This window comes from Marmota flaviventris, chromosome 4 (assembly GCF_047511675.1).
Source record: "Marmota flaviventris isolate mMarFla1 chromosome 4, mMarFla1.hap1, whole genome shotgun sequence".
Lineage (NCBI taxonomy): Eukaryota > Metazoa > Chordata > Mammalia > Rodentia > Sciuridae > Marmota > Marmota flaviventris.
The window spans coordinates 135,545,784-135,558,693 of record NC_092501.1 but is presented as its reverse complement, the minus strand read 5'-3'; the positions used below and the strand labels follow the sequence as shown (position 1 = coordinate 135,558,693).

The 12,910-nt window shown below is 39.4% G+C and overlaps 1 pseudogene; it reads left to right on the top strand.

Moving 5' to 3' along the window:
• Positions 1 to 494: 494 nt before the first annotated feature.
• LOC114087303 (proteasome subunit alpha type-2 pseudogene) lies at positions 495 to 3,048 on the top strand (annotated as a pseudogene).
• The last annotated feature ends 9,862 nt before the right edge of the window (positions 3,049 to 12,910 follow it).

The window sequence follows — 12,910 nt, the reverse complement described above, 5'->3', positions numbered from 1 at the left end:
CACGTAGGCCTTTGGGAGACTTTCCAGATTCAAACTATGGTAATAGCTTTCTCAGTCATATTATTTGGAAATTCAAACCTATCTGATTCTCAGCTTCAACATCACTCTATCAGGACCTGGGGGTGAAGAAGGCATTTCCTGTCTTAACACCAAATTCCTCATTACACTTCCTTCTAACCCCCTGTGCATTCCTTCATTGTATCCACCCAAACTATTATCATGCAGATATTATTGGAGATTTAGGGGGTGGGCACTGATGTTAGTGATGTAGTGATCATCTCCCCAACTAGACTAGACTACAAATCGGAAGAGGGAAAATTATTTACCTCACACCCCGGCACTAACATAGTGTCTGGTATGCAACGTGGTTTAATAAATCTTTGTAGAGTGAATAACTTAAAATACAAATGCTAAAAAACACTTCAAGGTGGCTGAGGGTCAGAGAGTAGCTGCCTTGTGAGATTAAAGGAGGGAAACATCAACCTGGATTTGGAATGGTTGCTATCAATGCCCTGAGGAGAAGAGCTGAGATGAAGGTGAACCTAGAAGGAAGAACAGGATTTGTTCCAGATGTCATGGGGGAAGAAAATATCCCTGGTGGGAGGAATTGGATAATGTGCATGGCAAATTGAGGAGACATAAGGACAATGGTGTGGTTGAAAGTGAGGATCCGAAGGGAACTAGTAGGATTAAGAAATTGGTTTAATTTAGGCAAAGAGCATAACATTTGTCTCTAAATCCCATTAAAGGTTTTTGAGCCAAGTAGGGTTATGTATACAAACCTGAGTTTTTAGCATTCGAACTACAAAACAGATGAAATAAAGGATTTTATTCCCATAATGAAGATCTTTTGACTTTGCTCATTTAAAAAAAAATCACTTTGGATAAGTTAAAATTTTTGTTTATAACTAAAATAGTTTGGTTACCACTTAACTAAAATGAATTTACTAAGAAGAAGCAAATAATAATAATAATAGACTAATACTAATTAAAGAGCAGAGAGAATAAGTTTTAGCCACTGCTAACCAAAGATCATTTAAAAGCTAAGATAAAATAGTACTTCAATCCTGAGGCATGAAAACTGACATCTGTGATTTGGTTTACAAATTTTTACTTTACACAAAACTTTTCAGGACCACATCTGCTGCTTTTGGTAAAATGTCTTTCAGATTCTAACAGCTCTGTAGAGGAATATTCCAGAATATCTTTATTTTCATCAATATAGTCAATCAGTGACTCTGCTAATGGAAAAATAGACATTTAGCTCAGTGTTCAGCTGAGGACCTGGCCCTTCAAATGAAATTGATGTGTGCCATCCAGCCCCCTCCCTATCTCCCCAGGCTCAATGGATTTAGCTTCTACTTGTTGATTTCTCTTCTGCATCTCTTACTGTCCTGCAGAGTTGTCTATTCTTCACACCACTACATTTACCCAATGTAAAACAGGCAGCAAATTTTATTTTAAGAGCTGGTGAATTGATAATATATGAGAAAGAAATTATTAACATCCATGAAATTTGACATTCCCATTGCTTAAGACAAAACCTTTGATGGTTCCCTATATAGGCACACTGACTCCTAAACATGATCTTGAATCTCAGACCAATGCCCTCTTGAAGAGTAATTCTCCTTTCCAAACTCCATAAAATGCTGCTTCATCCCACTTTGGAGAAATCACATCTTTTGCCAAGAGCTCAGACCCACCTAGAAGTGCTCACTTCTACCATTTCCTCAAATTTAAGTTATTTAGGCTTAGTGGCAGCCCCACTAAGACCAACTAAATATGATCTTTCATGTTATGGAAATAATCATTAAGCTACCACTTCTTCAAAATGCTTTGAACCATAAGGGTCTAGGATTTTGGAATTTTCTTCATATTTTTTAAACATTAACATATATATAAAGAGAAACTTCGGGGATGGAACCACAATCCAAACCCAAAATTCCTTTATCTATACTAGTCACTGTAGTCACACTCAAATGGTCTTTAGTAAATTACATTAAAACATATGCCTTTCTTTGTAGATTAGCCTCTTGCAGATTTTAAAATATTATAAATTTCTGAAAATTCAATGCAAATTAATTTCAAACTAAAATTTTTAACCTACAAAAATGCATAACTTCTTGAAGTTCTTTAGAAAATGTTGAGAACTTTGCTAGAATCACAGCAACATGATTGACAGGTGTAGTAAGTACAGTTAACCAATGAAAATTGACAAGACGATGGACACAAGAGACAAATCCATAGAAAACATTCACATTCAACTACTTGGAGAGTCCTGAGCAAAAGCTGAAGACATTTTGCAAAAATGACCCTCTTTATGTTTATGCTTTGAAAGTCAAGCTTGAAGGGAAGCAAGTTATATTTACGGGCATGTGATGCTGTTAGAATATTCACGTCTAAAAAAGTCAACAATTGGGATCTCCGGGTAAGATGACAAGCGCAGATACAGCTTTTTGCTGACTACATTCAGCCCATCTGGTAAACTTGTCCAGATTGAATATGCTTTGGCTGCTGTAGCTGGAGGAGCCCCTTCAGTGGGAATTAAAGCTGCAAATGGTGTGGTATTAGCAACTGAGAAGAAACCGAAACCCACTCTGTATGATGAGCAAAGTGTACACAAAGTGGAACCAATTACCAAACATATAGATTTGAACTAGTGGCATGGATTCCCACTGCTCAGCAGGTACAGAGGGTAGCTTCTATGATGCAAGAATACACCGAGGCAGGTATTGGTCATCCATTTGGAGTTTCTTATTTGTGGATGGAAGGAGGGAGACCATATTTATTTCAGTCAGATCCATCAGACTTTGCCTGGAAGGCCACAGCCATGGGAAAAACTATGAGATTGGCAAAACATTCCTTGAGAAAAGATACCATGAAGATTTGGAACTTGAAGATGCCATTCATACAGACTTCTTAACCCTAAAGGAAAGTTTTGAAGGGCAAATGACAGAAGATAACATTGAAGTTGGAATCTACAATGAAGCTGGATTTAGGCAGCTTGCTCCAACTGAAGTTAAGAATTACTTGGCTGCCATAGCGTAATAATGAAGTGATTGAGCAATCCAGAATTTCAGATAATCTATCTACTTAAACATGTTTAAAGAATATTTTAATTTGCAGACTTTGTGCATACTTATTTCTGCATGGTTTAATGGACTGATGTTTTTTTAAAAATGACACTTACAATCATAATAAACTCTTAAATTTTTGAAAAAACGTTAACAATGATTCATTCTCTACCATCCTAAAAATTAGCATATAGTTCAAGGGTCCCTCTCAAAACTCACATTTTGAAGCCCTAATCCCAATGTGACTATATTTGGAGATAGATCTTCATGGAGGTGATTAATGTTGAAGGAGGACATAAAGGTAGGGCCCTCATCCAATGGGACTGTTGTTCTTACCAGAGGAGGAAGAGACAGAAAGGTCACAGAGTGAAGGCCATGTAAGGACATAGCAAAAAGGCATCAAATGCAAACCAGAAAGAGTATTCTCCCCAGAAAACCACCCTGCCAGCACCCAGATCTTAAAGTTCCAGCTTTCAGAGCTAGGTAGTGATATTCTGTTTTAGAAACCCAAGAAGACTAAAAGAGGATACTATTGAATTATTTGACAAGGGCCATTCTTACCAGGTAGGAGTTATAGTGTAAAGTTACATTTTACTGAGGGTTTCCTGCCCCAGGAACTGATGAACATTTAAAAAATGTGATCTCATTTCATACCCATATGCTTCAGAGAGTAACATCACTTTCTCCATTTACAGGTTAGGAAACAGAGGCAAAGGAAGGTCACCATCAGTCACTTGCCCAAGAATGCCAAGTGTGCTAGTCAGCTTTCCATCATTCCATTAAAATACCTAAGATAATAACATATGAAAAGAAAGGTTCGTTTGGGCTCACAATGTCAAAAATTGGTTGGTGCTTTTTTTTTTAAAGAGAGAGAGAGGGAGAGAGAGAGAGAATTTTTTAATATTTATTTTTTAGTCTTCGGCGGACACAAGATCTTTGTTTGTATGTGGTGCTGAGGATCAAACCCGGGCCACACGCATTCCAGGCGAGAGCGCCACCGCTTGAGCCACATCCCCAGCCCTGGTTGGTGCTTTTGATTTGGACCTGTGGAAAGGCAGCACATCATGGCAGGAGCATGTGACAGAGCAAAACCCACTCACTTCATCATGAGCCAAAGCAAAAAGATTGAGGAGAGGGCTAGGGTACCTTAGGGGGCACACCTCCAATGACCAAAGGCCTCCAAAGGCCTCCCACTACTTCCTACCTCTTAAATTAAGATTCTATAACATCCTGATAAAGATCAGTAGTGTAGCACTTGCCTAGCATGTATATGGTCCCAGGATCAACTCCTAGCACTGCAAAAAAAAAAAAAAAAAAAAAAAAACAATCAAACAAATACCACCTATTTATTTTCTAATAGTATTTGTGGATCAGCAATCTAGGCACAGCATAACAGGATCCTTTGCACAAGAATGTGATTCAGGTGTCAGCTGGGGCTATGTGCTCATCAGGGACCACTCAACAGGAAAAGATTTTCATCTAAGCTCCTTCAGGAACTAAGGTCTCCATGTCCTTGTTGGCCAGACACCACTTGAACTCTTGGAAGCTGCCCAGCTCCTTTTCATGCGCCTCCTACAAGTGCTCTCAAAATATGGCAGCTTGCTTCCTCAAGGTCAGCAGGGAGAATAGAATCTCTGTTGTAATCTGCTAAGATGGAGACTTATACAACATAATGTGACATAGGTGTGAGTCATCTCACTTTTCTGTAAAATCTAACCTAATCAAAGTAGTGACATCTTATTATCTTTTCCTTATTCCATGGGACCTGACTCATTGGGGTATGTTTGCCACTCAGGTGATTTTAATGGCAGCAAAGATTAAACCACTGCTCTAAAGCATTCTGCTCTATTTCTTTCGTGCTGCAAACACTACATATTTGAAATTCATAATTTTTACCTTTATTCCTTACCTCTCAATTTTAAATGGCATGGAAAATGAATAGAAAAGAAAAAGACTACCTCCTCTAGTTATGATTATATACCTGAAATTGCCAATATTCAACCATGTTTGGCCGACAAAAACAGTAGGTTCATAAGGTTCAACTTAACATTATCCTTCCCTGATAAACCATGTGCCTGAAAATGCCTAGATGAGATCAAAGATTCATTTAGAAAAAGTCTGAGGCGCTTCACAAATCATAACCTATTCTCAATGAATGGCACAACTATGGCGATTCCTTAACAAATCAAAACATATGACATTCCATCTATAAAGTATAATCACATTTTCAAAACGGATTTCAGTGAGACTGAAAACTTTACTATAACTATTCTGTCATGAATCTAAAACACTGTGCTGCAGAGGCAAATTTTAAATGATTTTCAACTTGAGATGTTTACAAAGATAATGTACCATGAGTTAAGGACTACTTGAGTAGAAATTATAATAATTGGCTAAAAGAAGCTTCAGTGTGGTCTGAACAAAAAACATGAATTTAGATTAAGCATTTTCATTAACGGAGTACTGAACCATATCTGTTATGGAAGTTGTCTGGGGTGGGTGGATGTTCTCATTCCAGGCACTTCCTGAGTCTGAGCAGTGGAGGTCTCCATCTGGGGGAAGTTGAATTGGAAGATGGCGACTCTAACTTACTTATGTGGCAATTTGCCTTGAGATTTCTATTTAAAGTGGTCTCCCAGACTCTCTCCTGGGAAGAATTAAAAGTGGCTAATCCATCACTCGTAGGCTTGACTGGAATATCAGAATTAATGGATATGTTACAAGTTCAATTTCAAAAAATAAAAGCCTCATTTTGAAAATATGACTATATTGGAGCATAATTATATATATGTTTTAGCTTTTGTGTCACTGTGACCAAAAGACCTGATAAGGACAACTTAGGGGAGGAAAAATTTATTTTGGCTCACAGATTCAGAGGTTCAGTCCATGTTCTGCTGACTCCACAGGCTGGGCCCAAGGTGAGGCAGAACATCTTGGTGGAGGGGAATGGCAGAGTAAAACTGCTCCACTTGTGGCATCCAGGAAGCAGAGAGTGAGATTGAGCTATCAAGGGCAACATATAAACTCCCAAACCCCAGTCACCTACTTTCCCCAGCCACATCCAGTCTACCTACACTTATGCTCAGTTAATCCATACCAGTGGATCAATCCACTGATTAGGTTAAAGCTCTCATAACCTAATCATTTTACCTCCCCAAATTCTTGCGTTGTCTCACACATGAGCTATGGAGAGACACCTCATATCCAAACCATTAAAATGTCTAAGGATGTTTCCTTTGCCTGGTGAAAGGTACGACTTTCTATTAAAGTAGTCAGACTCAGACCTTCAATTTTCCTCACTGAAGGATCACTGGCCTTTTGAGAGGTTATGCTACCCTTGTGACAGAAGTGTCTGTAGCACAAAGAACCAATTGTCTCTAGGGAGCTTTTCACTCTGAGAATACACTGTGATTTTCTCTCACTTGTAAGTACTTTAAAACTGTATCATCTATCATAGTTACTTGCCCCTGGCCAACTGAATTGAAATGTGCTACAAATGTAAAATACACACCATTTTCTAAGACATAGTTTAAAAAATAATCAAAACATTTCATTAATAATTTTTATATCAGGCCTGGGGTTGTGGCTCAGTGGTAGAGCACTGGCCTAGCATGTATGAGGCACTGGGTTCAATTCTCAGGACCACATATAAATAACTAAGTAAAGGTCCATTGACAACTAAAAAAAAAAAATCTAAAAAAATAATTTTTATATCAATTACTTGTTGGTATAATAATACCCTATCATATGATGATACTTTGAGTGTGTCAGCTTGTCATCACTGTGACCAATACTTGAGATAAACAACTTAAAGGAAGAAAACTTCATTTTGGTTCATAATTTCAGTTCAGAGTTGACTGGCTCCATTACCTTGGTCCTCAAATGAAGCAGAACATAATGACAGAAGGGTGTGGCAGAGCTTATGGGAGAGGACCGAAGTATTGGAAGGACAAGATATAGTCTTGTCCTTATAGCCAGAGAGGGACCGAAGTATTGGAAGGACAAGATATAGTCTCCAAAAGCATGCCTTCAGTGACCTATGTGGCGAGCCAGACATGGGCTGTGTGTGTGAGCTGTGAGCAACTTGAGCACACAAAGCAGACTGGACTGACAATGCTGCTCTATCTGGGCTGTGCCCATATGTGTCCCTTTCCCTTGCTCTGCCTTTGATCCCCACACAGCACATGAGATAAACGTGGCCTTCCAAGATGTCAGTCAACCTGCTGACAGCAAGACATCACGAAGCTAGATTTAACCACCTAAAACCGGACCCCTTGTCTCATTTGAATGGCTTCTCCCCAATAAAACCCAGGTTCAAGGCATTCTCTTTCTTGCCTGCCTTGCTCCCATTGTGGGAGCTGCGGCTGAGGAGCAGTCACTGTACCCAAAAGAAAAGATACTTTCTGTGTCTGTGTCTTTATTTAGTTTCCAAATTTACTTGACCCTGTCTGTGTCTTTATTTAGTTTTCAAATTTACTTGACCCTGACCGGTTTAGGTTTAGTTGTGTGTCGCAACAGACCTACTTCCTCAAACCATGGCCCATCTACCTACAGCTTCCACCACCTCCCAGTGGTACATTCAGCTACCAATGAATTAATCCATCGATGACCAGAGCCCTCATGATCCAGTCACCTCCCAAAAGCTCCATCCACCATTGCATCTTTGGCCACCAAGTTTTCAATACATGAGATTTCAGAGATGCCGACTTTGAAGGTATGGACTGGAACTTTAGGTTCTGGGTGCTGAAATGAAGTACTGCCCAACAGAGCAATGGGAGGATTTACCAGAGTAGACAAGGTGCTAAGCAAACACAGGCAAATGAACCACCAGGGCCAGGTGTCCACGAGTATTTCAGAAGGGAAGCTGTAATTTTCAAAGTGTGATCCTCAGACCAGGAGCATCAGCATCAATCACCCTGAACTTGTTAGACGTGCAAACCATCTGGCTCCATCCTCCATCTGCTGAATCAGAAACATGGGGAGGGGGAGCTGATAATCTCTGTTTCAGGGAATTCCACTGGTGTTCAAATTTCAGAACCACTGTGACATCTCACTAAACATTCCACCTGCCTGTGGGTTGGAATTAGTCATCGTCCCACTTAACAGATGAGGTATGGGAGTCAGCTTTCCATCACCATGACAAAATACTTTAAGTGAATAACTTACAGAGAGACAAGGTTGGTTTAGGCTCATAGTTTTAGAGGTTCCAGTCCATGATCAGGTGGCTCCATTGCTTGTAGGTCTACAGTGGGTGTGCCTGGTGGGTGTGGAGCATGTGGTGGAGCAAAGTGGCTCACTTCACAGTGAGCAAAAAGAAAAAGAGGAAGAGATCAGGGTCCCACAATCCCCTTCTTTAAGGGCATGCCCCCACTCTGCCCCGCCTCCTAAAGCCTCCACCACCTCCCAATAGCACCTCCTTGGGGACCTTTGGGGTTCACTTATCCAAACCATAGCATGAGGAAACTGTGTGATAAAGAAATTACATGCTATTAAGTGGCACCAGAAAAAATGAAGTTTTCAATCCCTGTTTTTCTAGTCCTAGAGAATATACACTCAATTACCTGTCAAATCAATGAGGAAAAAAGTCAGAGAAGAGAAACAGTTGCTCTGAATTAGTGGTTAAGTTTTGGGAGCCACCAAACTAGGAATCTGATGAAGCTCTGATATCTCTTTTATAAAAATCTACTTTTACACAACAGTTACACAATTTGGGGCATCTGCTTGATGAGTTGAGGGTTCTTAGTCCTCCAATTTTATACTCACTGCTCTAGATTCCAAATTAACATTCTTCACCATAACCTAGCAGCCCTACAAGAATAAGGTTTTGTACTTAAAATGCTTTCTACTAAAGATATACTGAAGGGGAAATTTGGTCTTAAATGTGAGATGATGGTACCTTATTCAGCTCAAGCTTCAATAATAAAATACCATACACAGGATGGCTTAATAAGAGAGATCTGTTTTCCCACAGATCTGGAGCCTGGAAGCCCAGGATTAAGGTGTTGTTGATATGCTAGGATTCTGGCAAGGGCTCTTTGCCTCATTGCTGAGGATCAGCTTGCTATTGTGTCCTCACAAGGCAGAGAGAAAGCCCAGGTGCCTCTTTCCTTTTCTTATAAGGGGATGAGTCCCATCATGACAGCCCACTCTCATTAACTCCTCCAAACCTAATTATCTTCCAATTGCCTCATCTCCAAATGCATTGGTGGTTAGGACTTTGCAGCAGTTTTGAAGAGACAAAATTCAGTCCCAGAAGATGGATGGGAACCATGTTTCATCTATTTGCTTAACAAGGAATGAAGCAAGTGACTTATAATCCAACTGCTTATTAGTGTAAGGAGTAGTAGCATTAAACTGATTTTGAAACTGTAAGGTGAAGGGTCTCAATGGGGAAAGAGGACCTTGGACACTGGTCATGTGTGGCACTAATGTTAGAGCACTGCTACAAAACAATTAAAGGACCTTACTAAGAGTGTCTGTCTTTCTTATTTGAAGATGATGCTAATGACAGTCTTTCTACCTGTGATAGCTTTGGAAGTAAATTAGGCTGAAAAATTGAGGTACAATAAGCATGGCTTTCTGTTCACAGTACAGAAGGCATTTGCAGAGCCTGTAGCTGTTTGATAAGCACAGCACAGCTCACTTTTAACCTTACCTGGAACTTTTATAATTTGTTCCCAGACAATGGAGATCAAGTGCTTGGGGAGAGAGGCTGGTCTCTTTTTATCAACCTGCAAAAGTAAAGCTGAACATTTATTCCTTCATAAAGGGGGAAATAAGCTACCTCAAACTATATTGGTAAATCTTTATTGTTTCTTTAATAAGTAATTTCACGTTTAAGAATAGGAAAGTATTTAAAAGTGAATACATACCTCTATTCATTTGGCATTTATCGAATGCTTTGATGTAATAGGCAATTACTGATATAAATGGCTTGAATCCTGAAAGTTTGTGCTTGGGAACATTTTACAAAAAATAATAAATTTAAAATTATCAATTATAAAATGATTTTATAATCATATTGGCACACATGTCTGTACACACATATACATAAGTAGATTTATTTTCTTCTAACTCCATCAAGGACTAATTAAAATACATTTTAATTTCTTTTTTCTTTCTTTTTTTTTCTTTTTTTTTTTTTTTTTGCTTTTGACACCATCCTGCAAACCTAACCATTATTTACAGTACTATTTTAATAGGGGAAATGCAATTAATAGCAGAGACCTATATAAACCTTCCCCTGGGGGGGGGGGGGGGTCTATATTTACTAACTCTGTGACTCTTGGAAGCAGATCAGGGATTTTTCTCAGCTATAGAAAGGAGCAATTTTCTTTCCCGCTGGCAGCTAGTTTTGCTACTGAAAAGAAATTCGCCCCCTGGTGGTGATCATGTATAAACATGAACTACCTAAAAGCCCCATGTTTTCTTTAAAACAAACTGCTTTATGCATTCCTTCCAGGCCATCTTGAGATTTCTCTTGTACACCTTTCTATCCCCAAAGCTTCTAAGGTTTTAGCATGCATCTTGCAGACATTCTGCAACTCTGCTGAATAATTATCAGGGACACCAGCTCTTTCCTAATAACTGGCCCAGAGTAATGATATTCTTGCAAGCTCCTAGCATATAGCTGTTCTTCCAGTATGAGTACACCATTTGCTTTAAGGTGATTCTCAATCGCATTACTGGATTACTGAATCTCAATCGCAAAAAAACTAGTGACTACATTGAAATTCTGTCTGGAGTTTTTTCAAGCACACCCTCTCCTACCTAGGGCGATACACACACTCCCTTCCTACCTGTTATATTCCTCCCATCCAATTGCCTTCATTTGTTGAAGATTTTGCCACTTAATTCACGGGAGTCCTGACTTCCAGGATCTGTCATAATTGTAGACAGTATTAACATCCTGTGAACAATTCACTCAAACTTCTGACCTCCTTGACTTTTAAAACTTTTGCTTCCATTCTGCATGAGCAATCCAAACTCAGTCTCACTCTGACCGGGAACTGATTCATTCTCTAGTTGGAAAGGTCAATATAAAAATAATCTGTGATCATAGCTTCTTAGTCTTTTCTGCCACAGTCTGGCTGGGCACACAATCACGAGCCACCACACAGCTTGTAGATTCAAACAGCAACTCTTTATTCCCGAACTCACACCAGCCGTCTACAATCACGTTCTGGGGAAATCCACGTTCTCTGCCCAAATCCACGTTCTCTGCCCAAATTCACCTCCACTGGGCTTCTATCTCCAAAAAATACTGTCTGAATCCCGTGAGAACTCAAGGGGAACTCAGGCAGCAGGATACGCCCTATTCCCAGCAGGAATAATCTTAAACCTTAAACCTGGAACCTAAACTGGGAACGCCCTAAACACGATTATCTTAAAACCGGGAACACCCTAATCTGCCTTGGTCCTTGAGCAAGGTCACCTACATTCAATGTCGCTGCAACATGGGGTACGCTGGCAAGGAAATTGTCATACCTACTTGGCTAATGGCTCCCAGCACTTTTCACTTTCACCCACGGCCCCTCTGGGTCCTCTAGTCCCTCAAGTGCCCATTCCCTTCATTGTTTTCCCTTCCCTGGCTAAAAGCAAAGGGGCATCTCTCCAACCATTCTACTGGACCTCAGTTTCCCCCGGTGCTATCAGCTGCCAAGCTGTGACTTTGGCTAAATGTAATGGACCTTTTCTGTCCCTCTAGACAGGTATTGTGTGTTGCTGGAGGAAACCACAGGATATGGTGTACTTTTAGTCCCCAATCTCAGTGAAACCCTCGAAGAACTATCAGAAAATTGAAGAGAATTTTCCTAGTAGGAAAGTTTAAATATTTTATAATTTGCTTCATTCTATGGAGATACTTATCTTTTCTATATAATAACTCAGAAAACATAAGTGTGGTTGATAAGGGCACCAAAAATATACAAATTCAGAAACACTTAGAAATGATATGATTTTATTCTGTTTTTTTTAATGATAAGTAATTTACCTGCCATGATGCAGTTCTTATCTTATTTAAAAATCACATATATTGACCAAAACCACTTTATTTCTGAACTTCCAGTATCATGTAGGAAATCTTCTTATGGGAATTATGCTTAATTCAATTCTGTTAATGAATGGATGTGAAAATGTTCTCTGTCTGTATCACTTCTCATTCAGGATGCAAAGTACAAATCTTATTGCAACATGACAAACCTCCTTGAGGGTTAGAATCTAGTTTCAAAACTGAGAAAGTGTCATACTAAATTTTTAAAATTTAAAAGGATAGAATGTGAATTCCAAGTGACAATGTTAAAGGCTAAATATTAGCAGGTCTTTATTTCTCCATCAAATACAAAAGGAAGTACAATCTATTCCTTAGAACTTCATTATCTCCATTTTGTGAGAGAGCCCGTGGAGGGGGCTACCACTTCCATCATTTATGCCTCTTTATATGTTCAGGAATATCACTTGACTTACCTAGCTAATAATCAGATTGCTATTGAGACATGTCTGTCCCAGGCTAAGTAATGACTGGAAAATATCAAGGTATAGAGGTACAATTTCAAGAGCATAAAACACAAGAAGGATGTGATATTCCCCATACTGTTAAGGCATTTTGGTCAGGGATGGGAAGGTTTGGAGAATGAGACCAGCCAAGAAAGAACTGCAAATCACTAGGGTTGGATAGTGACCTGCTTCTTTTTGGTACTCTTAGGGTGTCCACAGGCCCATCCTTATATGAATTGAGCTTCTTGATAGCCCATTGAACTATGCAAAAACACAGAAGTTTTGCAGATCAGTCTTTCCAAAAGATAATCCTTACTCCTATGCCATAGCCACATGTCCAA